Source organism: Bombyx mori, chromosome 26, assembly GCF_030269925.1.
Source record: "Bombyx mori chromosome 26, ASM3026992v2".
Classification (NCBI taxonomy): Eukaryota; Metazoa; Arthropoda; class Insecta; order Lepidoptera; family Bombycidae; genus Bombyx; species Bombyx mori.
The window spans coordinates 2527452-2555275 of NC_085132.1; positions in this window are offsets into that span (position 1 = coordinate 2527452).

Below are 27824 nucleotides of genomic sequence, written 5' to 3' on the forward strand. Positions count from 1 at the left end.
AAAAAACACATGAAACCAAAAAAAAAAAATAAAAAAAATATTAAAAAAAGTAGCCTATGTTCATCAGGGACAATGTCGGCTTCTAATGGAAAAAGAATTTTTCAAATCGGTCCAGTAGTTTCGGAGCCTATTCGAAACAAACAAACAAACAAATCTTTCCTCTTTATAATATTAGTATAGATATAGACAAAGCTATTGAAGAATATAACAATAATAAAACTTAAAAACTTATTATGTTATGTATGACACCTCACTACCATCACAAACACCAAGTGCAAATAATACTATCAACAGTAATTAATTTCACTAATTAAAGTTTCGACAATCGCCATTAATACGTCGCCCATTTTCGTGGATATATCAATTTAATTAAACGATTCGCGATATTAATACGATTATTACTCATCGTAAATATGTTACGGTAACATTTTATCGCGCCAAACGATGCGCCATCACGAACTTTTTATGCACCATAGCGATTTCGGCTTTATGACAGTTATATTAGAGATTAAATTCCTTTACGAATATCATCCACTAATTACCCTCGTAACTTCTACGAATGGCACGCTACATGGCCACGACAAACTGACCCTTGAAGCAGAAAAGTATGATTCGGACAATGATCAATTCCATCAAAGGAAACTTTACTCTAAAGTCAAGGTGATAGAGTACATAAAAAACGTATTATCGGCGATGTTAGATCGACTTAGTTCCGGAATCTCGATTTAATTTTTAAATGTGATGGTTATCACGAGCATGGCGGCACGGTTCGGCGGCGTTCGGGTAAGTCCGGCGCGTGTCAGCGAAGCGGAGTCGTTTTCAAACTGTCACTTAATTACCGAAATTGAATTTGGAACAGCTTCGAGCGCGCGCGATCCGCGTTACGTGTTTATCGCGTGCAGCTGATGTTCGCTTGTTTCAGTTTTTGATTTGCGTTTCGTTAATGCTTTCGTTTTAATGGGTTTTTTTTTTTAGATGCACATAAAAACGTTTTGTTTTTAAACAAGACGAGCCTGTAATGTTTGACTGTGCAAACGTTTTCTTATCTAACGAGAGTATTTTTTAACGAGAGTATTTAATGGAAGCACAATGTTAGAATTATCAAATTGCTTGTGAAACGATATACATACTTACTTTCGGGTGATCATGAAAGTCGATACAACAATAACGAAACAAAAAAAAATTTCACAGACAAGAATCTAGTAGGTTGTGACCTCCTATTTACTATGGGGTAAAACAATAATAAGGTAATGACACTGGTGGTAGGACGTCCTGTGGGTCCGCGCGGGTAGATACCACCACCCTGCCTATTTCTGCCGTGAAGCAGTAATGCGTTTCGGTTTGAAGGGCGGGGCAGCCGTTGTAACTATACTGAGATCTTAGAACTTATATCTCAAGGTGGGTGGCGGTATTTACGTTGTAGATGTCTATGGGCTCCAGAACCACTTAACACCAGGTGGGCTGTGAGCCCATTAAGCAATAAAAAAGGCCTAAGTTCAGCTGTGGACAGGCCGAGATGATGATGTGACCTCCGTTTTATATCATTAATTCACGTCGTAAATGCCACATCACTATTATCCGACAAACTAACCTTAGAAATTCCATTCAATACTACAGCAAATACCCATATTTCATATGAATTAAGGATAACACGACTAAGACGATTTGCTATGTCAGCGAAACTAGCATTGTCAATTTAGCATACTAATAAACAAATGCTAAGAGTATTGTACTATAAAATCATTATTAACTTTATATGAGTCGTCTATTAACAAAGGTGGCAATCTGTGCATTTGGACAAAAAATTTTTATTGATATGTCAATACAGATTGATTTGAATATAATCGTCTCCTTCAAAGAATACGGTTCAAAACCTGCATTAAATAAAGGTTAATACTTAACCTGTTATTTATCTAAGATGTCGTTCTGAAGAGTTTTGTGACTGCCAATGGAATACAAAGTCAATAATTCGTTTTTCTGATTTACCAATCATTGTCCAAAAGTCAGATTGTCGGCTTTGATAATAGTCGACTCACATATAAGTTGTAAGGTCTCAGTATAGTTACAACGGCTGCCCCACCCTTCAAATCGAAACGCGTTACCTTTCACTGCAGAAATAGGCAGGGCGGTGGTAACTACCCGCGCGGACTCACAACAGGTCCTACCACCAGTTAACACAACAGGTCCTACCACCAGTATTATATAAGTCTTATATAGTTCTGCTAAGCTATAGAAATAAAATGATAATATTTAAATTACAACTTTAAACTCCATTAGTAAAAGCAAATAGGTATCTCTCTTGTCTCACTTATAACTATTAAAAAATGTATTTTCTTATACTCAGTTCAGTGTTAATAAAAATTGCATAAGTGTTTTTATATGCGATTTGTTAAACTATATTTGTCTTGACTTGCATTAATCTCTATATATAAAAATGAATTGCTGTTCGTTAGTCTCGCTAAAACTCGAGAACGGCTGGACCGATTTGGCTAATTTTGGTCTTGAATTATTCGTGGAAGTCCAGGGAAGGTTTAAAAGGTGAGAAAATATAAAAAAGCTCGGAATTATTATAATTTTTTTTATTTTTTATTGCTTAGATGGATGGACGAGCTCACAGCCCACCTGGTGTTAAGTGGTTACTGGAGCCCATAGACATCTACAACGTAAATGCGCCACCCACCTCGAGATATAAGTTCTAAGGTCTCAGTATAGTTACAACGGCTACCCCACCCTCCGAACCGAAACGCATTACTGCTTCACGGCGGAAATAGGCGGGGTGGTGGTACCTACCCGTGCGGACTCACAAGAGGTCCTACCACCAGTGAAAAATTATATGAAAACAAACAATTTTGTTTTTCCTTTGATGTGTCCCCTTGATGTGTCTTTTATTTATCGATTGAGGCACTACGAAGTCTGCCGGATCAGCTAGTATGAAATATTTTTGTTTTAAATTATACATTTTTAACTAATAACAAATATAACTCTTAAACATCACTGAATAAGTTGTGTTTCGATTAAGTATTTTTTCAAGTATTTCATTTTTAGTTTATACAACCGGAAAAATAGTTTTTTTTTAAAAAAAAAACACTCTTAAAGGAGTCTCTTAAATAAGAGTTAATAAAACCATTTTACCTCTTAATCTAATTACTTAAGTATTACGATTAGCATTCATTTAATTTAATGCAAACTTCAATTATATGTCATAATTTAAAAGTTTCAATATGATGTCAAAACTTCGATGCATTCAAAATTGTCACGGACATTAAAACGGACGCTTAATTGTTAGGCTACCAAAAAAATAAATAAACAAAAAAACGTGAACAATAATAATTAATAACGCGTTAAGAGAACATTAATTACCTGGGTCCGTTACAGAGTACTTTGACAAATAGTATTGTATTTGACAGTTGTTATGTTGATAGTTGATTCATTGTAATATCTATGCTCTCATGTCCGATGTACCAACCGTATTGACTTTTTGGCGGGAACGCGAGGAGTGAAGTTGTGTGATTTGTTTTATTTTGTCTATTTAGTGTTTCTTCAGGTTTAAATGTGTAATAATGGTGGTTTATTAACTGTTTAATATCTGTGAAAGTGCACAAATGTGGGAAAATGAAACAAAGCTGCTGGACGTAACTTCTCGGGTTCCTCCAAAAAGTCCACTGAAAAAATCTCAGTAAATGACCACCATTTTACTGCGATTATATTTCATCCCATATCATCTCATTTCATTAAATTTCATCCCAGTTGATTAATGTCTCAAATTAATCATCTTCATTTCATTTCACTCCATATTATAATTTTTCATAAAATTAAGAAAATAAAGTAAAATAAGACATGACTTAAAGGTCTTAATTACCAGGTCATAAAATCTCTTAAAAAAAAAGTACCAACCGTATCAATGCGCGTCTTTATTTCGTAATAACAATAAAATTGGAAACAAATTATTTAGTGTAAGGAAGAAAAGACGTAAAAAAATATGCTAGCAGTGCTTAGACTATACTACCTTCACGTCATTACCGACCTCCCGATCCATTAACGGTGCTTGTAGGTACCTCAAGCACCGGTCACCGTTCTCGCCGAACCCGTCGCTTGCGACGAAGGGCTTGACGAGTAAATTAACTCATAGACACAGCCCTCTAAGTTTCTCGCCGGATCTTCTCAGTGGGTCGCCTTTCCGATCCGGTGGTAGATCCTGTGAAGCACTGCTCTTGCTAGGGCCAGTGTTAGCAACACTCCCGGTTAGAGCCACGTGAGCTCACCTACACATCAAGGAGAAGCTGAAATAGCATCTCAAGGCTATCAGCATAGGTAAGGAAAAAATATATACTACCGTATTTCTTTTTTCTTCCAAGGATTCTGACAGCACAATAAGAATTAGGAATCTTTTGAATTGTGAAATCTATTTACATTTTAAGCCTTTGACGCCGTGTAGGTCACCGGTGTCCTACGCGGCGCACTGAAGTAATTATGTCGATTACTGTTAATAGGCGTCTGAATTGCCTAACTTTGCCTTCATTGTTTGTTAATGTATACTTCAGTCTTCTAGGCCTTTTAGAAATAGATTCGTGCTCAGTATCTTAGGCTTCGACTTTCCTAGAGTCTATTAGATATTCCGGCGTCTTAGTAAGAAGATCGTAGAATAAAAGTAAAAAAGTAAAGTCGTTTTAATTATCTCTAAAACAAGCGGATACCGAAGAAAACACTAATATGAAATTCATCTACAACAAAGCTCGAACTAAACACGAGATGCGCTCGTTAATACACGGTATTGTATCAGAAGCTGGCAACACAGCCATAATGGCGTATCTCTGGTTTCGTGCACATCTGAATGGCCTTTTACGAACTTGAAGATAAGGTCGGTTTTACGATGCGCAAACAGTTTCAAGTCATACCTAAATTTGAGGCCACACCCGATTTTAGTTCATAGCTTTTTTTTTGGTAGTAATTAATTAAACAGACAGTCGATAATATTGAGCATGGCAACACTCGAATTATTGTTTTATGGTTAGTTAGTTGTTGGTTGGTCACACTGTACTTCTTATGTTAATAGCAACTAGCACGGTACGTATGTTTGTTTGTGTAAAACGGAATTTTTGGACGTTTTTTTCGCTGGCTTCAAGATGGCCGATTGACTTGAAAATTTGCATACGCATCAAGGACTGATGAAGATGAAATAATATCATAACTTCGCTCTAATATCCTGACTGGTACCGACAGAGTAAAAGAAAATATGAATTGATAAATAAATATTAATTGATTGATGATACATGATACCATTATTTAATTGTTGATTAGGTTTTTTGTTTAAGCGTGTTTTTTTTTGTTTTTAAACTATACACATATGTTTCTAAGTAGGTTTAATTGCTTAATAAGTCTAAGTGCAGATAATATTGTTGAAATTATATGTTTTGGTTTCTTAACGCAAGCGGTTGTAATTTTATCGAGTCAATGCTTTTGTTTTATTGGTTAAATGGGTTGTTTAGCTCATGGCTCGCCTGGAATTAAATAGTTACTGGAGCCCGTAGACATCAGCAACGTAAATACAGCCACCCAATTTGAGACACGAGTTCTAAGGTCTCAGTTGTAACAGTACAACGGCTGCCCCGCCCTTCGAACCGAAACGCATTACTGCTTCACGGCAGAAATAGGCAGGGTGGTGGTACCCACCCGCGCGGACTCACAAGTGGTGGGACCCACCAGTAATAACGCAAATTATAATTTTGTGGGTTTGTTTTAAATTACACGACGTTATTCCTTCACCGTGGTAGTCAATCGTGGACATTTGTGAAGTACGTATTTCGTTAGAAAAAAATTATCGCCTGTCTGCGGGATTCGAACACCGGCGCAATCGCTCGATACGAATACACCGGCCGTCTTATCCTTTAGGCCACGACGACTTCTAAATTTTATATTCCTTTACCCAAGCTACTAAGCGGTAGCCCAAAAGTTAAGTTCGGGGTACTCGTATCGAGCGATGCGAAGGTGGCCACTGAGATCACTGAGTTTCTTGCCGGATCTTCTAAGTGGGTTGCGTTTCCGATCCGGTGCTAGATACTGCGAAGCACAGCCCTTGCTAGGGCCAGTGTTAGCAACAACTCCCGTTTGAACCCGAGAGCTCACCTACACGCTAGGGTAAAGCTGAAATAGCCTCTAAATATAAAATAAAATATCGGACCGTCGGTCAACCGTGCAATATCACCCGCTCGGTGGAAGATCTTCCCATTGTCGTCATTTCCAAAAACCCACAACCCTCGGCCCAGAAGACAGAGCCGGTAACAACCACACCGGCCGGTAAGTCAATAAAGACTTAACTTAATCACTATATAATAATATTTCGCTTACGGTCGGTCGGGCAACGCAAACACACGATGTACAAAAGACCGTTATTATGAAACTGTTATCGTTCGGTTAGATCGAACATGATGATTTAGTGATAACGATTTTCGGGGCTCCCGGTCCCGGCGTGCGTTTGCGGAACTAGCCCTCGTTCCCGGGTTCGTTTGGCTAACGCATTTCCATTAGCCCGACTTGTATCTAAACGTTTATGTAACGGAAACCTTCAACGTCATTTTCATCACCCTGTATATATCTATTTTAATCTTTTAAGGTCATTTACATCGGTTTGAAGACGTCAAGTGAACTTGATAATTTTGCACACATATCAATGAGAGATGACAATAATATCATTTTATGATCTTAGCCTGACCAGGATGAGTATAATAGTCAAAAAAGCTTCTTATTATAGCGTGCTTTTTTTTGCTTCTCGAAATCTTAAGGCTGGACTTAACGCGAGTTGGGTGCAAGTTCGTGTGTGTTCAATAACTTCTTCTTCTTCTTCGTCGCTTTCTTCATTGCTGAAGGTCGTGTCACTGAAACTTGACCGTGGCCTGTCTCGTGAGCTGTTTCCATCTCGCCCGGTCCTCATTCGAGAAGAATGGCTGTTGCGACTGGTAGCCCAGTTAGAGCGGTTATTTGATCACACCAACAGCTAGGTAATCGGCCACGGGGTCTCATTCCTTCTACTTTGCCCGTCACAATCACCAATCGTAATTGTTATTGAACAATTAAAAAGTAAACTATTGCCATGCACAGCCGGACAAACGTCAACTATTTATATACAGCGATGACTTCATAATTGGGCCGATTTTAATGAACGCCCTCAACAACAAGGAGAACGCGCTCGAAAACATAATATTTTTAGTTAATTTATGGAGCATCATCATGGGTTTCCGTGCGTGTAACATCGGCTGGTCGTTTATCAGTTTAGTTAATAAACATTTGGCGTGCTTCGGAGAATGGAGCGGCAAGTCGGTGCCGATTGGACGTGGATACTCATGAATGCCCGTTTTGAAGGTTTCCTTCTTCTTATCTGTATCCCTCTTGTGTGGGATGGCTGTATGTCCACTTTTTTTTATATTGCTTAGATGGGTGGACGAGCTCACAGCCCACCTGACGTTTTTTTTAGATATTTTAAAGGGGAACAATTCTCTCATACATTACTTTAGCGAAACTTTAACCGTTTCCGCAGTGCACGCAGCAGAAGCTCTCGAAAGGGATTAAAACTCTGATTTTGAAACATTCTTCATTGGTACTCCGCTTTCATTGATCTTAACGTGATGTTATATAGCCTATAGCCTTCCTCGAAAAATGGGCTATCTAACACTGAAATAATTTTTCAAATCGGACCAGTATTTCTTGAGATTAGGGCGTTCAAACAAACAAACTCTTCAGCTTTAGAATATTAGTATAGATTGCTTAGATGGGTGGACGATCTCACAGCCCATCTGGTGTTAAGTGGTTACTGGAGCCCATAGACATCTAAAACGTAAATGCGCCACCCACCTTGAGATATAAGTTCTAAGGTCTTAAGTATAGTTACAACGGCTGCCCCACCCTTCAAACCGAAACGCATTACTGCTTCACAGCAGAAATAGATAGGGCGGTGTTACCTACCCGTGCGGACTCACAAGAGGTCCTACCACCAGTAATTACGCAAATTATAATTTTGCGGGTTTGATTTTTATTACACGATTTCTGTCATTCCTTCACCGTGGAAGTCAATCGCTCAACACGAATGTACCGGACGTCTTATCCTTTAGGCCACGACGACTTCAAGTAGTGGTAGGTGCTGATTCTGCTACGGAAGGATGGCAGGAACAGTTCCATCTACATTTCGGCTTAAAAAGAATACAATTTAAGAGTACTCAATGGTAGGCAGCAACTTCTCTATACCCCTGGCTTTGCTGGCATCCATGAGCAGTAACCACTTACCATCGGGTGGACCGTATGCTCGTCGTATAATCTAACTTATCGTTATATTATCTTCAGTCACACCGAAAGCTCCCTTTTTTTTAACGTCATGTAAAACTAGTTTTAATTTTATCAAGGATTTGCAAAAAATATACAGAATGATATATTAAGATAGTTGATATAAAGATCTAGGGGACTTAATTTACGAGCTTTTAAGCGCCGTTGGTATTCGTGGTGGTTTACTCAAAATTCATTGACTGGATGTGATTTGACTATATTAATGAAGTAAGAAGAAACTTCTAATGCGACTTCCAACAAGGTTGTGTTAAACATTTAACGCTCCTGGGGAGGGGGAACAGAAAGAGACAGAGCGGGAGTGAATGCGTGTTACTCGAACGCACGCGCCTAGTATACCTGTCACAGGTCAGCGCGAGCGTTAGCAACGAGTGGCGTCCAATATTTTAATGAAGCATTAAAATATTTATATATATGTCGGATTAAGACTCAGACATCAGAAATGTGAAATATACATAATTATTTTTCTGTCTATAATTTAAAATATATATGTAACCTCTATACGATTAATCCTTAAAGAGGTTAATATGTTATTTATATCATTCTTCTATAGATGACATAAATAGAATTGCGATTATTAAAAAATTAGAATATTAGACATATAAAGAGCATTTTTGCAATATTAAAATATAAAAAGATATAAAAAGAATGGTGAAGCAATAGCTTTAAATGTTGTTTCTCTTTATAAGAGCAACTCAATTGCTATAGTTTTACAAAGCTAAACTGTATTTTGATTTAAATAAATAAATACATTATATATATATAATATAAATGATGAAGATGTCGCATCTCTTATATACAGCATTCCCTATTACAAGAGAAATATGATTTAAGGATGAAAAATGAAGAAAACCACAATACTAAACATCGAAAAAGAAGTTTCACTTCATTCTTCATGCACCGTTTTTTTTTATTGCCTTTATAGGCAGACGGAGATACCGCCCATCTGATAGTGAGTGGTTACCGTCATGGACGCTAACAATGCCAGGGACAGAGCTAAGCCGCTGTCTACCGTTAAGCACTCTCCGCAAGCCTCGCTTGAAGTAAGCTTATCCGCAGGTGGCTTCTGATAACGCGCTTAGACTGTTTCACGACAATCAAATTTGACGTCAATAAGTGTCGGAGGACGGTTGTATTTGCTGTTCTTCCAAATCTAATTTAATTTACATGGTTTGAATAAATTTAAATAAAATTAAACGAGGACAGTTAATACGTGTAATTGAACGATAAATTAACTTATTTATAATGTTGCGATCGTGCGATAGCGCTTACAGCTTATGCTATTTAAATGGCTGCGTTATTTTAGCGTGCTCTGTTAAAACGTTGTAGTTTATTTATTTTAGTATTTAGGTGGGTGAATGATCTCACGGCCTACCTGATGCTAAGTGGCTACCGAAGCCCATGGGCACCTAGAACGTAAATTACGCAACCTACCTTGAGATATGAGTTTTAAGGTCTCAGTTTTACAATACAACGGTTGCCTTACCCTTCAAACCGAAACGCATTACTGCTTCACGGCAGAAATAAGGAGGGTTCATCAAATCTCAGTTTTTACAGTATAGTATTTTAATATTTACTAGCCTACTAGTTTCGCTGGGCATTTAAAATTAACATTAATATTTATTGTCATTATTATTAGAGAGTCCAACACTCATATAAATATTAGCCTATCTATTAAGTACATGTACTTTCTACATGGATACCAAGTTTCAAGTCAATCGGATGCACGGTTCAGTAGTTATAACGGTACATCCGTAAAAACCACTGTAGATTTATATATTAGTATTGAGGTATAGATAGATGATTTATGCTATTTTCCAAATAATGCTTTTAAAATTAATTTTAGTGATTGAAGAAAGCAATTTCTTCTCTGGCTTTGATTGTTCTGAGACACAAATAGATGGTATGGTAGAGTTGGTACCGTCATCTTAATTACAGCAGGGAGACTGAGAGCGTTCTAAGCTTCCTCAGATGCATTTCAATAATTACATCTCTCCCATGGACTAACCATTTGATATGTGGCAAGATATGGATACAGTACGTCTTGTGCTGCTGCCCACAGTGACATATATTTAGATATTCTCGATTCTAACGATACCAGCCATACTAATTGCAGACGGTTTTATTGGATCAGTATATATCTACAATTTTCTGTTTGAAGGGCGGGGCAGCCGTTGTAACTATGCTTGAGACCTTAGAACTGATATCTCAAGGTGGGTGGCGGCATTTACGTTGTAGATGTCTATGGGCTCCAGTAATCACTTAACACCAGGTGGGCTGTGAGCTCGTCCAACCATATAAGCAATAAAAAAAATCGAGTTGACCTTGAGGACAAAAAACGTAAGAAAAAAAACATGTGTGCAATTCACACGTGGTAGAAGTGAAACCTTCCAAAATTAAAATAAAATTATCCTAAACGTCTTAAGTATATGTAAAATTTTGTCATTAGTAAATAATTGTAAGGTAGCGCCCTCTGTGAATTGATATTTTAATTTCACGTATAATCCTAAATTAAAATTCACTACAAGAGCTTTCATACACACGTTAGTATTAAAAAATCTCACAGATGGCGCTGTATTAAATAGTATGTATATTTCTGTCTCATTCTTTGCTGGTGTCTCTTACCTGTCGTTTTTTCCGTTGCATCCGGTTTGAAATCACAACGATTCTAAAGAAGTTTTCACTTCAAAAAAAAACAGTTAAAAAAATATAAGCGCACAGTTATTTAGCGTGTGGCCACACTGAGCGTCGCCTCTTCACGAAATAAATGCCAGAATTATGCAAATGGCGGGCGCGAGCCACAAATACAATTATACGCAGATAACGCGCGTGCCTACAATATGTTGTGACTTTTAATTCAATTTTTCATTATCTTTAGTTACGCTTGTTTGCTTCGCGGGTTTTAGATTCGGATAATGGTTCTAATCTTGGGCTCTGCTGTATATTGGGCAAAGGAAAACACGCGAACTGTCATAGCGAAAATTCAAAGATAAGTTTAAAGATAAAATGTTTGTTTGTTTTTTTTATTGCCCGTGTAGGCAGACGAGCATACGGACCACCTGATGGTGAGTGGTTACCGTCGCCCGTGAACTTCAGCAATGCCAGGGGCAGAGCCAAGCCACTGCCTACCGTTAAGTACTCTCCACAAGCCTCGTTTGAAGAAGGACATGTCACAGCGCTCGGGAAACACCGTGGGGGGGAGCTCATTCCATAGCCGGATGGTACGTGACAGAAAAGATCTCTGGAAGCGCACTGTGGATGAACGCAGAGACTCCAGGTAGTATGGACGAACTCTACTCCGGTGGCGGGCGGTGCGATGGTAAAAACGAGATGATGGTGTCATCTCAAATAATTCCTCAGAGCACTCCCCGTGGAACATACGGTACAAAACACAGAGGTAACCGAAGTCCCTCCACAGATCCAGAGGTTCCAAACGATCCATGAGAATGGGATTATCGACAATCTAGCTCTCTTCTGTATGGAGTGGTAAAGATTTTATGCTCTTCTTGAAGTAGTCAGGTGTACGGAAGCCAACAAACTCTGCAAAGGTATTTTGTACTGCCTATAGAGTATTTAATTTTTCCCTACCAAAACGTTGTCCTTTGGAAAATGTCAAAACACGTCATTACGGATCCTCCCGATCCATTAACGGTGCTTTTAGGTACCTCAAGCACCGGTCACCGTCCGGTCACCGTTCACCGTCGAGCCCGTCGCTTGCGACAAAGGGTCCGACGAGTGAATTAACCCACTGACACAGCTCACTGAGTTTCTCGCTGGATCTTCTCAGTGGGTCGCGTTTCGGATCCAGTGGTAGATTCTGCGAAGCACTGCGCTTGCTAGGGTCAGTGTTAGCATCACTCCGATTTGAGCCCCGTGAGCTCACCTACTAGTTAAGGTTACGCTGAAATAGCCTCTCAAGGCTATCAGCTTAGGTAGGAAAAAAAAAATGGAAAATGACGAAGTCTGCTCGTGCAAAGTCTGGTGAGTACGATGCATGAGGCCAAGCTTCTAATTCTTGTACCTTAAAAAGGTCGAACGTTGTCGTGTAAGAGCAGTGGGGAAAAGCCATTAACCGGGGCTGACCGGAGATTCTCCATCATTGTATTCAGTTCCTCACGGCACACATCCGTGGGAATGCTGGTAACATTGGTTAAGAAGCTGCGAAAAATTATACAGGCACTATTTTTGGAGGAGCTCACAGCCCACCTGATGTTAAGTGGTTACTGGAGCCCATAGACATTTATAATGCAACGTAAATGCCGCCACTTAACTTCAGATATGAGTTCTAAGGTCTCAATATAGTTACAAGGGCTGCCCTACCCTTCAAACCGAAACGCATTACTGCTTCACGGCAGAAATAGGTAGGGTGCTGGTACCTACCCATGCGGACTTACAAGAGGTCCTACCACCAGTAAAGACCTAGACCTCCAAACAATGACCTTACTTAGGGGTAAGGTTTTCTTTGGGGCATTGCTTATGTGTTAAAACAAGATCAAAGTAACACGATGACCGCTTATGGTTGACACGAAGAAACCATTTTTCATCGCAAGTAGCAATGTGCTTCAAAAATCAAAATTCCCTTCGTTTCTGAGTCTTTTAAGCAAGGCATAGCATACTATTTTCTCGATTTTTTATGGTGTCCATTTTGATCGAAAAGATACAAATCTATACTAATATTATAAAGCTGAAGAGTTTGTTTGTTTGAACGCGCTAATCTCAGGAACTACTGGTCCGATTTGAAAAATATTTCAGTGCTAGATAGCCCATTTATCGAGGAAGGCTATAGGCTATATAACATCATGCTAAGACCAATACAAGCGGAGCACCAATAAAGAATGTTTCAAAATCGTTTTTTTTCCTTTTTGAGAGCATCCATTGCGTGCGCTGCGGAAACGGTTAAAGTTTCGCTAAAGTAATGTAGGAGAGAATTGTTCCCCTTTAAAAGATCTAAAAAAGTCTGTGACAGCATATTCCTATATATTAAGGTTGGGTGGTAAGAGGCGGGTAAAATTTAGCGTTATGCCAAAGTAACTGTTCCATGCGGACGAAGTCGCGGGCAAAAGCTAGTGCAGTATAAACATAAACATTAACAAATAAACAAATTACTGATTATGGAAATGGTATTCCATAATGTTTCTTTTTAATTTCATTCATTTCAATTTAGATTTTATTAACCGCCAAACATAAATTACGTTTCAAATGGCCAGTATTGTAGAACGGAAATGTCTTAGGTAAAGAACCTATTATTATCTATGGAAGATTATTAAAGTAGAAAAAAAAACAACTAGTCAATATTAAAAAAAAAGTGTGTGTGTCCGCTCCGACGCACGACTGGAGTTTACTGGATATAAAAAATTAAACGAAACAATACGAGAAATAGTTCTATATTACGACAACACGATACACTACAGATTATTAACAAATTAACGAGACACAAAACAAACGACTAACAAATATATGAAAATACAATAATGAGAGAAACGCGCGATCAGTACGAGGCTTTGTGGCGGACTGCCGGCGCAGCAGCCCGGCGTCACCTGCGATAACGCGGCCGCGCGTTGGCTCCTGATTGGCGCGCGCACGCATCACGCAATCAGGAGCCAATCAGGCGCATAACGCATTTCGTGTGACATGCTAGTACGATTTTGGTCCCCATAATTTTCATACCCCGGGCCTATATATGTAAATCGATTCTAAAGGAGTAAACTCCAATAATTTTATTCTTTAAATACCTGTTTATAAGTCTTTGTGAAGCCTTCAAACATTACTTAAATAGATCCGATAATTTTTTACAGCAGTTAGAGATATCGAGATAACTTCGATAATCGAAAAAGCGACAAGATCGTTATTCTAAATTGACAAGCAATTTTAAGTGCTAAGTGCAGAACGATAAAGTGCCATTATAAAGGCAATTTTAAATTTGTAAACTTGGTTTTGTAATACGAGGTGTCAATCTGAGGACAATCTGAACGCCATTTACTATTTAAAAACATTCGATTCTTATTTCAAAAGTAAGTTTGAGACCGCGAAAATGTCGCACTTCATTTTATGTCATTGAAATAATTTTGATTATTTTATTATGAAGTATTTATTGTTTATGGTAAGATACTGTTTATGTGGAGTTTTCAAATGTTTTAGTTTGTTAGGATGTACATCAGTTTTTAGAAGTAGGGAAAAGTAGTAGGGTAGCACGACCTCAAAGTTATTGGTGTCAGGAACTGGAAGGAGAAAGCCCTGAACAGAGTAGTCTGGAGAGGCATACTGGACCAGCCTTAGGCCCACCCTGGGCTGTAAGGCCTAAGCTGATGAAATGAAGCCATAGTAACCCAGAAAAATATTAAAGAAAATAAGGACTACCAAAAGTATTTTATGTTAATTTTAAAATAATAAAAAAGCAATGTTTCTTTCTAAAAACTGAAGCGTTAGTACTTATTGTGACATTGTTAACAGTAAATAAACATTTAGTGCTTTCATTGCTTTCAATGAGTTCATGGCCTCGTGGATAAGATGTCCAGTGCAGTCGTTCCGAGGATGTTGGATGCTGTGATACCAGAGTTCAAATCTCGTTCAAAATCCAGTACTATACTTCCTTGTTTCCATACCCCGAAGGGAGTGTCCAATGACACCTCACTGATGTTTTGAAATAAGAACGCCGCATTCGCAATTTGAAACTACGAATTACATGTTTAAAAAGTAGGGAGCTGTTTTTTTAACTCCCGCTGAATACAATTTGATTGCAATCTTTTAAAGGTATTTTATTGAAAATTGATCTTTATATCTGTGATATAAGGATTATGTCAAATTTCTTAGAGTGTTTATTATGTTTGCGGATTAAACAAAGCCGTTTATTTTTCTTTTTGTTCGACATTATAGCGTCGATTTGGGCGTTAAGTTCCTTTTTTGAAAAATGAATAGGTAAATAGTGTTGTGTCGTGTTACAAAGCTTTTGTAATCTGCGATATATTTTTTGAATCGATCCAATGGATTTTGAATTCTATTTCTCTAAATATAAAACATTTATTTTTTATCTAAGTCCGCTGCGTTGGTATTGTGAATTGCTTTAAGAGCGTTTTTGAATTGTTAAAGAATTTGATTTTTATTATTTAAATATAGAAGTCTTTTGGGTCTAATCAATGAATAGTTTATTTGTTCAGAGTTTTTAAGTATATTATTATATTCATTTTTCTTTTGTTTTAATTGTACAGATGGGTGAATTACCTCAAGGTCTGTTGGTAATTGACTGATAAAATACATGCCGCATTTTCCCTTAATCTGGTAAAGTATTACGATCAAGAGTGCTCACGGACTGACTTAGTGGATCTATAATTAATATCCATGTCTTTAGAGCCTTCTCGGGGTGATATAATAAAACTATCGCGCCGGGCAATTAGCCCCGAAATTATCATTACGCCTTATCGTTCGGGGGTGAGCAGTGTCACAATTTATTTCTATTGTCATCCCGACAGCTGTCCCGTTTGAAATAATAGAAATTAACTTTTTAACTCTATTCAGTTAATTATAATGTGCCGGGTGAGCGGACATTTTTTTTTGTTCGGACACCATTTCGAGGTGCTTTTTTATTGCTTAGATGGGTGGACGATCTCACGGCCCACCTGGTGTTAAGTGGTTACCGGAGCCCATGGACATCTACGACGTAAATGCCGCGACCTACCTTGAGATAATAGTTCTAAAGTCTCCGTTTTTACAGTACAACGGCTGCCCCACCCTTCAAACCGAAACGCATTAGTGCTTCAGGGTAGAAATAGGCAGGGTGGTGATACCTACTCGTGCGGACTCACAAGACGTCCTACTTTTTCCTATTTTTTGTTGTCAAATCAGAATATCGTCAATGTACCTAGATATAGACAAATAAATATCGAGTGTTGAAGGACTATTTGGTTTAAGCGACATCTTTGAAACTTTACAGGAGAAACATTTAAAGTTTAAATTTTGGAAAAAAAAATCATAACAAAAAGAAAACTGCTTCTGCTATTTGAATGTAGTAAGGTCAATTGAAGTTCAATTAAACATATTGATCTGTTGATGCTAATATCAATTAAAACGCACCTTTAATTATAAAGATAAATGTCGCGTGCTAATCGAAATGTCGCTTAAAACAAAAAGCCTTTAATTGATATGCATTATTAAGGATAACTAAAAAAAAACTATATCTATTAGATCATGATAAAATTGTATTGGAATGACACGAGAAGCATCAGCCTTCAAATACAGTCGAATCGAAAACCTCCTCTTTTTTTTAAGTCGGTTAAAAATCTAGACAGTTTCTTATAAGTTCGTTCGGTGTATGAAAAACAATCTAGGTACGTGACATCTATGTTCCTCTATAGTCTCCGCGTAAACACCCACAGCTCTTCGCCTTAAGAACACAACAATACGTCCTTATATCGTACAACTAGCGACCCGGCCTCGCTTCGCTTCGGAAACCGTAATTTATTACTGATTTCTCCACTATTTAATGGATCTTATTATACACATAAACCTTCCTCTTCAATCGCTCTATCTATTAAGAAAAACTGCATCAAAATCCGTTGCGTAGTTTTAAAGATTTAAGCATACATAGGGACAGACATAACTATACCTAGTCAGGTCATAAATTCTGTCACATGTTTAATGTAAAATAATTGAAACAAGTTTATTCATTATGTAACCATTCATATACCAAAATGAACTTAACAAAACATAGATTCTTATGACACTAAAGTTTATTCAAAATGACCTCCGTGATTTTGAATACAGGCCTTCAATCTGCGCGGCCAGTCGTCTATCGCAGCACGAACGAGGTCCATGTCAATATCGGCGGCTGCCTTAATCAAGGATGACTTGAGTGACTCCAAATTGGGATGAGGCTTTGAGCACGCCTTTTCCTCCAAGTGTTGCCATATCTTGTAGAAAGAAAGAAAGAAAGAAAATCTTTATTCGCCAGAAATATAGTTTACAAGATATAGGACATAGCTTCATATATTTCGCCTGTTTAGGCATGCGAAAATTTAATTTATTTTTATATTAATTATAACACAAAATTTACTAAATCTATCTATTTTTACATTCTATCACTTCTTATTCTAATATTTTATTATGTACAACACTTATCATTTAAAAATTCTTGCACACTATAATAAGCCTTGTCTATTAGCCATAAATATAATTTTCTTTTAAATTGAGTTAGTGGAAGATCTCTTATGCTGTTTGGTATCTTATTAAATATTCTGATAGTCATAGGATAACAGTTTGTATGGTAGTAACGAGTATTTATACTTGGTAACATTAGTTTAGTAGGGTATCTTGTATTAAATTGACAGTACTCGCCACACGATTTATATAATTGTGGGTGCTTTTTAACAAACAAACAACATTCTTGTATATATATGGATGGTACAGTTAAAATATTATGTTTTTGGAAGAATGGTTTACAAGAAGTCAGAGGATGAATATTGCACATGGCACGAACACATTGCTTTTGTGCAATGAACACTCTATTTATGTGACTAGAATTTCCCCAGAGGGGTATACAGTATCTGATATTTGAGGCGACATATCCATGATAGGCCTGTAATGCAGTTTTTAAATTACATATTTTTGTAAGTCGCCAAAGTGCATATGAGAATCGATTAATTTTACTACAAGTAATATCTATGTGAAGATTCCAGCTACATTGATTATCCACATTTAATCCTAAAAATGTTATGCTATTACATTCATTTAGTGTGTTATTATTATAAGTTATATTTAAGTTATTAATAAATTTGTGTCTATTATAGAATTGTATATATCTCGTTTTGTCTAAATTAGCTTTTAAGTTATTCTTATTCATCCAATCTATGACCTTACTAACAGTAGCAGTAATCTAACGGATTCAAATCTGGACTGGAGGAGGGCCAGTCTTCGTGCCGGATGAAGTCGATTTCACGCGCCGCCAGCCAGTCTTGTGTGCTCTTCGCTCTATGAGCTGGCGCCGAATCTTGTTGGAATACCCAGTGCCTGTTATTGAACATGGTATGAGAAACAGGTTCCACAAGGTTCGTCAGGACTGTATTTTGATACACAACTGCATTCGTTTTTACACTTTTCTCACAAAAATGTACCTCTGTTAAGCCCCAATAAGAAACTCCCAACCATACCATGAGCGAGGATGGAAAATGACCTCGTTGGACACGCGGAATACGGTTGCTCGCTTCTTCACTACTGTGTGCGTACGCCTTATCATTTTGTTTGTTGTAACCCCATCTGAAGGGCCAACAGTTTCTGCTTACGTTTGGGATTTCTTTGAATTCGCGCCTTCACAGCTTTTATCACTGCTGGAGTCCTAACAGACCGAGGGCGACCACTTCTTGACCTGTCATCTACACTAGAGTCTTCATTGTATCGTTTGATGGTACGGATAAACGAATCTTTTGGTTATATTCAAATTTTTCAGTATGTTAAAAATTTGAATTGGCGCGTAACCGCAACGATGCAACGCAATAACTGCAACACGGTCTTCTTTAAGCGCCCACTCCATATTTAAAAATGAGTAAAATTCTAAAAGTATAAATTTTTATTTTCATGAACAATTCGAAATTCGAATTCAATAAACTTTTTTGTGGCCAGCATTCTAAAAGAAAAGTTTTTACTGTGTGACAATACTTATGACCTGACTAGTTATATAGGGACAGAGAAAGCGACTTTGTGACTATGTAGCGAAGACCGTATGATAATGGAGGTCATTGCCCTTTAACTGCGTCGAAACAAAAAAAAAAGGGCGACCCGTTATAATTGGCTATAAACAAAAAAAACACAAAACTTGAATATCACCGATAAATATTCATATTTATTAATTAACATTCCTCTGTCTGCCCTGTCAAAATAAGGCTAGTGCATAATTGTGTTTTTTTTTTTTAATTAATATTTTTGTTTAATTCTGTTTTTATGAATAACAATATTTAATCACGTGGAGTAATTAAAAGTTTCACTGGCGGTGTAAGCGTGGGCTTTCACGCGGAACTTTAGGGGAGGACCGGCTTCGCGGAGTTGGGACCTCACCTGCTGCTAAGAGCTTTTTTTAAGGACTAGCTCAAGGCTCATCTCGGGTAGAGTGAGTCTTAGAAAATTCAGGGAACTCTGAGATGAATCGTATTGCATTAGATATGATATGCATTATTGCATACTTATTTATTAAACTTCATGTGCAATTTAGATTATCGGAATTAATGCATTCTTTACCAGTCAACCAAAAGGAAATAACGGTAGGTTTTTTTATTTTCTTTTTTTTTCCTACCTAAGCTAAGAGACTATATCAGCGTCGCCTTAACTAGTAGATGAGCTCACGGGGCTCAAACCTGATGACGTTGCTAACACGAATTTACCACCGGATCGGAAACGTGACCCACTGAGAAGATCCGATGAGAAACTCAGTGGGCTGTGTCTGAGGGTTAATTTACTCGTCGAGCCCTTCGTTGCAAGCGACGGGTTCGACAAGAACGATGACCAGGGTAGGTGGTAGGTGGAGTATACAAATATCTATATCGACGGGAGACAGCGAAAATGTAACTTGCATTTTGAACTAAATCACTTTTTACATCTTATATCTTTAAACGAGCAATTCTTGCATAATCTAAAATTTAGTATACAGGGGATTTCGGAGGCGATAAATCGATCTAGCTACGATTTATTTTCAGAAAATGTTGTTTTATTCGTGTTTTCAATAATCAAGTTTATCGATAATCAACTTAAACATAAACTTATTTTTTTATTAAATTGAAAGAAAATAACAAATAATATAATATCAATATCAATATGTAATTCGTATTTAAATATAACTTCTAAAAAACACAATTTATCAAAAAAAAAAACCGAGCAAAGTTCGGTCATCCGGGTATTAGACATAATATTGCTCTGGTGTCAAGTTATTATAGCTTTTTCCAGTTACGACAATTCCGGTTTCTTCTACGAGCTTCCGCTTAAAATGGAAGCGTGAAAACCGAGGAAAAAAACTATACCTATAGTTGCACTTTTTTCCGTATTTTTTTGAGGTAGGAATGAATCTTTACTATATAGCTTCAAAAATTGTGGGACTACCAAAGCTATCCATCAAACGACTCTCCTGCACTCTTACTCGACGCCCGAACCCCACCTGAAGCAGAACCTGGGAAACATAGGGATTACCGTGGTCAACACGAAAACCATACGCGCGGCTCATCGAGAAAACGCCTGACTGGAGTCCACGACTCTACGTGGGCCGTCAAAACCTGCCCGTCAGGCCACCCCGGGGATGCCATTGGTGTCCCAGATACCCCGTTAGACCTGCGCGTTACATATGTGTTTTTAATGTTAAACAGCTATTTCATGTGACCCCACTGAGTTACGCACCGGATCTTCTCAGTAGATCACGATTTCTATCCATTAGCGATTCAGCACTGCTCTTGCTAGGGCTAGTGTAAACAATTTCTCTAAGGTCAAGCCCTGTGAGCTCTCCTCAAAGCTCAGTGTGGCTAGAATAGCTCTTCGAGGCTGTATGGGTTTGGGTTTTTTTTCCACAGGAGAAAATCGCCCACCCGCGCGGCAGGTGGGGTATGTGGGAGTTGAAAAACTCCTGCCGCTCACGGCTAGTGCCTTAACCCGGACCGGGCTGGAGCCCAGCCGGGACTATTGAGACGGCAGGACAGGGTTGACGCCAGAGCATATTACATCCGTCCCATCAGCGTTTAGGTAGCTTAACACGAAAATGTCAGCAGACAATGAAATCAGAAAAAATAAAATCGAGAACCACATATACAGATTCGCATTTCCTTTGCAGTCCTCTCTAACTCGTAGTACCAACGGGAAAATATCAAAAACAAACCTAAGCTCTAATGTTAGGCCGTGTACATACGTCGTAAATAAAGTAAAGCCGCACTCACACGGCTCGGCTAATGACTGAATAACTGATATTTACGCGCTCCGAGATATATTTTGGTGATCGCGTTGAGGTAACAAGATTGGACACTGTATTAAAGACTGATTAGAGAAACGTAATTCATTTATCGGTTTCTCTAGTAGAAAATAGCGTTAGATTTAAGTCTAAAATTAACATAAAGTATGTTAAATAAATATTTATAAATGATTGCTGGTGCGTTGCATAGATAGATAGCTCTTTATTGAACACTAGTGGCCCGCTCCGGCTCCGCTCGGGTCTTTAACAAAAATTTCAACGATATTTGAAGTTGTTTTATTTTTTAAAATAAAAGACACTTATTGCTGCATAACTATAATAGTTAGACATATGGTGTCGCGACACTTTTTGTAAATAATGATGTGTTCTACAAAGTTGTAGTACGTTATTTTATTCTATCATCAATAGTTTTCGCAGGGCACGCGATGTAAAGAATATTTTAGGTAATTTTTGTACCTTGGGTTACATTATTGGAGTTTCAGTAAGCATCCCTAATTTTTTTCAAAAAAGATTATAGCCTATGTCGCTCGGGAATAGTGTAGCTTCCAGACAGTGAAAGGATTTTTCAAATCAGTTTCGTAGTTTCGGAGCCTATTCAATACAAACAAAAAAACAAATCTTTCTTCTTTATAATATTAATTATATTATAGTATAGACAAGGCTTATCTTTTTTCCTATTTTTTCCCCTATTTGATGGTAGCCTAAGGGGCTATTCCAGCTACATCTGGACGTGTAGGTGAGTTCACGGGTTTAACACGAGAGAATTTGCTAACACTAGCCTTAGCAAGAGCAGTTCTTCGCAGAATCTACCACCGGGTCGGAAATGCGACCCCATTACTGGAAATTTACCTAAACTTATAGTTTATATATTTTATTTTCAAAATTAAAATAACTAATTTACTGCGGAAACTTTATCATATGTCATATATTCCAAAAACATAAATAAATTAACAATTTTCTAACATTTATAATTTTTGCACTAAGGGTGACTCATAATTATATTACATAAAAAAAATTAATTAAATTTCTTTAATTACAGAAAATAGAAAAATAGATTATTATTTTAACCTCCAAGGAAATAAATTGATTAAATAATTTTGATTATGAATTTTTACCAAAAGTACTGTGGTACCAACAATGGTTTTGTTGCAGTGAAATGATACCACTAATTACAATTTTATATTTAATTAAATAGCGATCAAATACAAATGTTAATAGCGAAGCACCAGCGTATGTTTTGTCTCGAACTGAACCGAATGAAAACATTTTGCGAGTACCGACGAATATTATATAAAGTGCGATGCTCCAGCGCAGGGCCGTACTCAGCGCAGGGCCGCACTCAGACTCGCTACAGCACCAAATAATGGATGAATTGAATTTCTTGAATTATCAATTAAAAATAAAATTATCAATAAATTATATTGAGCAACCTTAACAATACAAAAAAAAATACTTTAAAAAATTTGCTGCACTGGGCACTTGCCCCGGCTGCCCCTAATGTAAATCCAGCACTACGTGGGGTGAAGCCTCGATGCACGTGAAATCTCCGACAAGATGGTGGAGAGTAGAATGATGGTGAACCGTCGGTTTGTTCTTTATCGGCTGATTCGCGTACGTCTTTTAGGAAGGCATAGAAAATACTGCCGCCAGTCACATTCGCCCGCGTTCCATTTCTTTCTTTTTGGTTCTTTTCGAATCACCTGTCAAGTCTTAGTCTATGTCCAATCGTCGCAGGTTGTAGGTCCTGTCAAAAAGGTTACACGCCACCACAGATCGTATGTATGTAGCATAGTCACGAAATAAAAAGGCCACTGGACTATGTCGGAAATTTGGTGCTGCAACTCGGCCACACTGGTCGCAGACCTAGAGACCTCGAGACCATGTGAAAAGATGTAGTGCTGAAGGACAAGAAGGAATGTCAATTTTTTTTGCCCTTGCAGTCGTACGGTCATAAGGCCCACCTGATGGTGAGTGGTTACCGTCGCCCATGGACTTCAGCAATATCAGCGCCAGAGCCAAGCCGCTGCCTACCATTAAGTGCTATCCACAAGCCTCGTTTGAAGAAAGATATGTCATAGCGCTCGGGAAACACCGTGGAGGGGAGCTCATTCCAAAGTCGGATGGTACGTGGCAAAAAAGGTCTCTGGAAACGCACTATGGATGAACGCAGTGGCTCCAGGTAGTATGGATGAGTTCAACTCCGGTGGCGGGCGGTGCGATGATAGAAACAAGATGATGGGATCATCTCCTACATTTCTCAACAATTTTATAAAGTACACTCTATGAAAATAATCACAACACACACTCATATACAAAAACTAATTGACTAAACTAATTGATTGATTGATACCGGTACAAAATGTCAGGTGATATGACGTAGGCGTCACACGATGTGTATCTGTGTTTAGTTCTGTTGGAGTACTCGCCTACTTCCTTTGTTACTAGTGGTAGGACCTCTTGTGAGTCCACGTGAGTCTTTGTGTTTAACAACAATAACGAAAAAAATATATATAATCAGACAAGATTTTTTTTTTTTTTTTTTTTTTTTTTTTTTTTTTTTTTTTTTTTTTTTTTTTTTTTTTTTTTTTTTTCCACAGTAGAAAATCGCCGGATCCCCACCTGCCGTGCGGCGTATGTGGGAGTCGAACCTCACTAAAAACTCCTGCCGCTCACAGCCGGCGCCCTACCCCGGACCGGGTGGGAACCCAGTCGGAGTTATTGAGACGGCGGGACAGGGTTTACGCAAAGCACATTACATCCATCCCGCCGTCCCCCAGACGCCGGACCGGCGGCCGCCAGCAACATGACCGCCGGTTCCCTCGGTCGACGGGCCAAGAGCCCGATTGATAGCGCCGCGCTACACCTTCCCCCGGAGCGGTCGGGGGAACGCGACCTACCACGCTGCCCCACGCCTAAGCTCCTCCCCGCACAAAGCGGGTGGAGCCCGAAGCTCTTAGGGGGCCGGGTTACGGACGGGACTCCGGTCCCGACCCCCTGCTCGGCGGCGGCGGGTTTCTGCGTAGTGAGGAGAGCTTTGCCTCACTCGCCCCGCCGCCTCCTTCTGCGAGATGGTGCACTCGCAGAAGTCGAGCATAGCCTTCCAAGACTCGTCGCCGCCAAGCATCGACGCCACGACGCCAGGCAGCGACAAGTCTGGTCCTATCTTTGCGACAAGGACACGGCGCTGCACCTCCCAAGCGGGGCAGACAGCGAGCGTATGCTCCGCCGTGTCCAGGTCGTGTCCACAATGGTGGCACCTCGTCGTCGGCTCAGCTCCTATCCGGTGCAGGTACTTTCCAAAGCATCCGTGCCCAGTCAGCACCTGCACCAGACGGAAGGTGAGGCGTCCTCGGCCACGATTCACCCAGTCATAAAAGATCGGGTAAACCGCCTCGACGGTCCGTAGACCCCACGTGGGGTTGGCCAACCGCCTCGACCACGATTCGAGCACGGACCGCCGAGAATGGGCCTTCCGCGCCCGCAGCTCACTTTTGGAGGGACGCGCCACGCCCAGAGCACGAAGCTCACTGCGCCACCGATAGTCGGCAGCGAGCGACTCCGCCTCCAGCTCCCATGGCGGCGTCCCCGCCAACACACACGCCGCCTCGAATGAGACGGTGCGATATCCACGGATGACCCTGATAGCAACGGTGCGCTGCGGCCGGCGCAGGAACCGAGCCATAGTAGCCCGATTGCGCGGCTCAGCCCATACAGGCGCACCGTACAGGGCCATCGATCGCACCACCCCAGCGTAGAGGCGGCGTACAACCTGATCCGGCCCCCCGATATTCGGGAGCAGTCGGTTCAAAGAACCGGCTGTCCTCATTAATCGAGGGACCAGCTCCGCAAAGTGAGCACGAAAAGCCCACCGGCCGTCCAACACGAGGCCGAGGTACCTTAACTGCACCCCGACCCCTATCCGGACGCCCCCAACCACGATGTGGGCGTCGACAGGTGGCGCTCTCCGCGGCCCGTGAAACCACAAGGCCTCGGATTTACTGAGCGCCACGTCGAGGCCCAGTCTCTTGATCCTCCCGACGACGAGGGCCACTCCCGCTGTGGCGAGACGGGCAGACTCTCTATAATCATCCCCCCGGGCCACGACCAACGTGTCGTCCGCGTAACAAATAACGCGGAGACCCGGGAGGAGGGCACCCCTCAGCACCCAGTCGTACCCGATGTTCCACAAGAGGGGTCCGAGAACCGACCCCTGCGGAACACCACGCACGACCGGAAAACGGTGAAGGGTCCCACCGTACCCGGTACATTCGACCGACCTGGCCTCCAAATAGGAGCCAACCAGCCGGCGGAGGTAGAGGGGCACCCCATGCCTCTCCAGTGCCCCCCCTATCACAGACCAGGGCAGGGTGTTAAATGCGTTGTCCCGACCCGGCAGGCTGGTTCTGGTCCAGCGGGGTATTCCGGGACACCAGCGGCACCGTCTGGGCGGCCCGACGGGCTGCCGTACCGAGACGGCCGACGTTTCAGAGCCTTCGATTCGCCTCGAAGGCTCCGTCGGCTGGGCGTCCTTGGGGTGAGCCGCGCCGTCTGGTTGTAGTGTTGACCGCGGTAGCCCCCCTACCTCATCCGGGTTCTGACCTCGGAGGGGATCGGACGTCGGGTGTAAGAGTGCAGGGGAGTCGTTTAGTGGGTGGGCTCTAAAATCCTTGGGCCCGCGGTCTGCTCACAACACCATGCAGATCGTTGAGTCTCACATACCCCGCGCGCCCCTTTTGCGCGGGGACCTCGTAGGAGGTTCGGCCCTCTACCCGAAAAAAAAAAAAAAAAAAAAAAAAAAAAAAAAAAAAAAAAAAAAAAAAAAAAAAAAAAGGGTGTTAAATGCGTTGGCGATGTCAAGAGACACCGCCAGTGCCACCCCACCCCGTGAGACAGCCTCGTCCGAGAGGGCCCGCACGCGAAGAATTGCATCCACGGTCGAACGGCCCTCCCGGAAGCCGAACTGCTCCGCCGACAGGTCAGGTCCAATCCCGACCAGGTGCTGAACGATGCGGCCAGCCAGAATACGCTCCAGCAATTTTCCCGCCTCGTCCAGCAGTACGATAGGACGATACCCGGCGGCTGTATCCACCGGGCGCCCCTCCTTTTTCAACAGCACAAGTCTGCCCGTCCGCCAGAGCAACGGAAACCGTCCCGACTCCAGGCAACCATTAAATAGCTCCAGGAGCCGGTCCCCTAGGGCATCGAGGGCCAAGGCCAGCACCCGACCATGGACTCCGTCCGGGCCGGGGGCCGTGTCCTTTGCAGTCATCCTGACAACGGCCACACGGAGCTCTGCCCCAGTAATATGGGGCACCTCAGCAGGGGCTTCGCCGTCGATGGCGTCCGACGGCTCACCCATAGCGGGGGGAACAAAACCCTCCCGCTCCTGCGGGAATAACGCCGAAACGATGTCCCGCAGCTGTTGAGGCTGAAGTCACTCAGTCAAAGGGGGGGCCCACGGGCGCAGTTTACCGCGCACCAGCCTGTACGGGCTCCCCCATGGATCCGCTTCGAGCGCCTCCAAGAGTCTCTCCATGTTCTGCTCCTTGGCCCGCCTGATGGCCAGCCGCAGGGCGTCCTTCGCAGCGCGATATTCGCCGTGCTGCCGGGTCTCCTCCTCTGCGAACGCGACGGGGTCGTCGCGCCGCAGGTGACGGCGACGGCGGTGTCTAGCACACTGGCGGCTCGCCCGAATGGAGACTGCACGCAATCTCGCAATTTCAGGCGACCACCAGGGCGACTGCCGCCGTCCGCAATGCCGAGGGCCGACCCGGGGCATCGAGGCATCGCATATGCGGTGCATCGCGCCGCGGAACCATTCGGCCTCAGCCTCCACATCGAAAGGGTGTGGGCGCATGGGCGTCCACGCCGCCACCATAGAGGCCTCCACCAGGAGCTCCTTCTTCAGGAGCTTCAATGCCCACCTAGGGAATGACCGGGATGCACTCCGCGGGGGGTTAACCCCGCGAGCGCCTGCGGCCGGTGTTGGCGTGGGAGCGGAAAGATCGAACCGGATATACCGATGATCCGACAACGATTCCGCCCCCACCACCACGCCCCAGCCGAGGATGCGCTGTGCGATGCACGAGCTCGCGAACGTCAAGTCCACGATAGACTCTCCCGTCCACCGCACGCATGTCGCGACCGAGCCCCTGTTAACGATACAGAGATCGGCCGCGACCGCCCACTCCTCCAACAGCCTACCACGAGCGTCCGTGGATGGGGAACCCCAAGCGACAGACTTCGCATTGAAGTCCCCCGCCAGTATTACCGAACGGGGAGAGAGGTGACGAGCGATCACCTCTAGCCCGTCCAGAAACCGCTCGAACTCGACGGTAGGCCGATTTGGAGAGAAGTACACCCCGATCACGACGGTATTTTCTAATTGTACCGCGACGATCCCGGGGCCCCTGGTCACCATCGCCAGGGGAGGAATCATCGCGGATCTTCTTATATGTCAAACCAGCAGTCGTCCGCTGGGGGAACGAAGTACGGCTCGGCGACCACAGCCACGTCAATTGACCACTCCGCCATAGTCTGGAGCAGCATGTCCTGAGCTCCGGCGGAG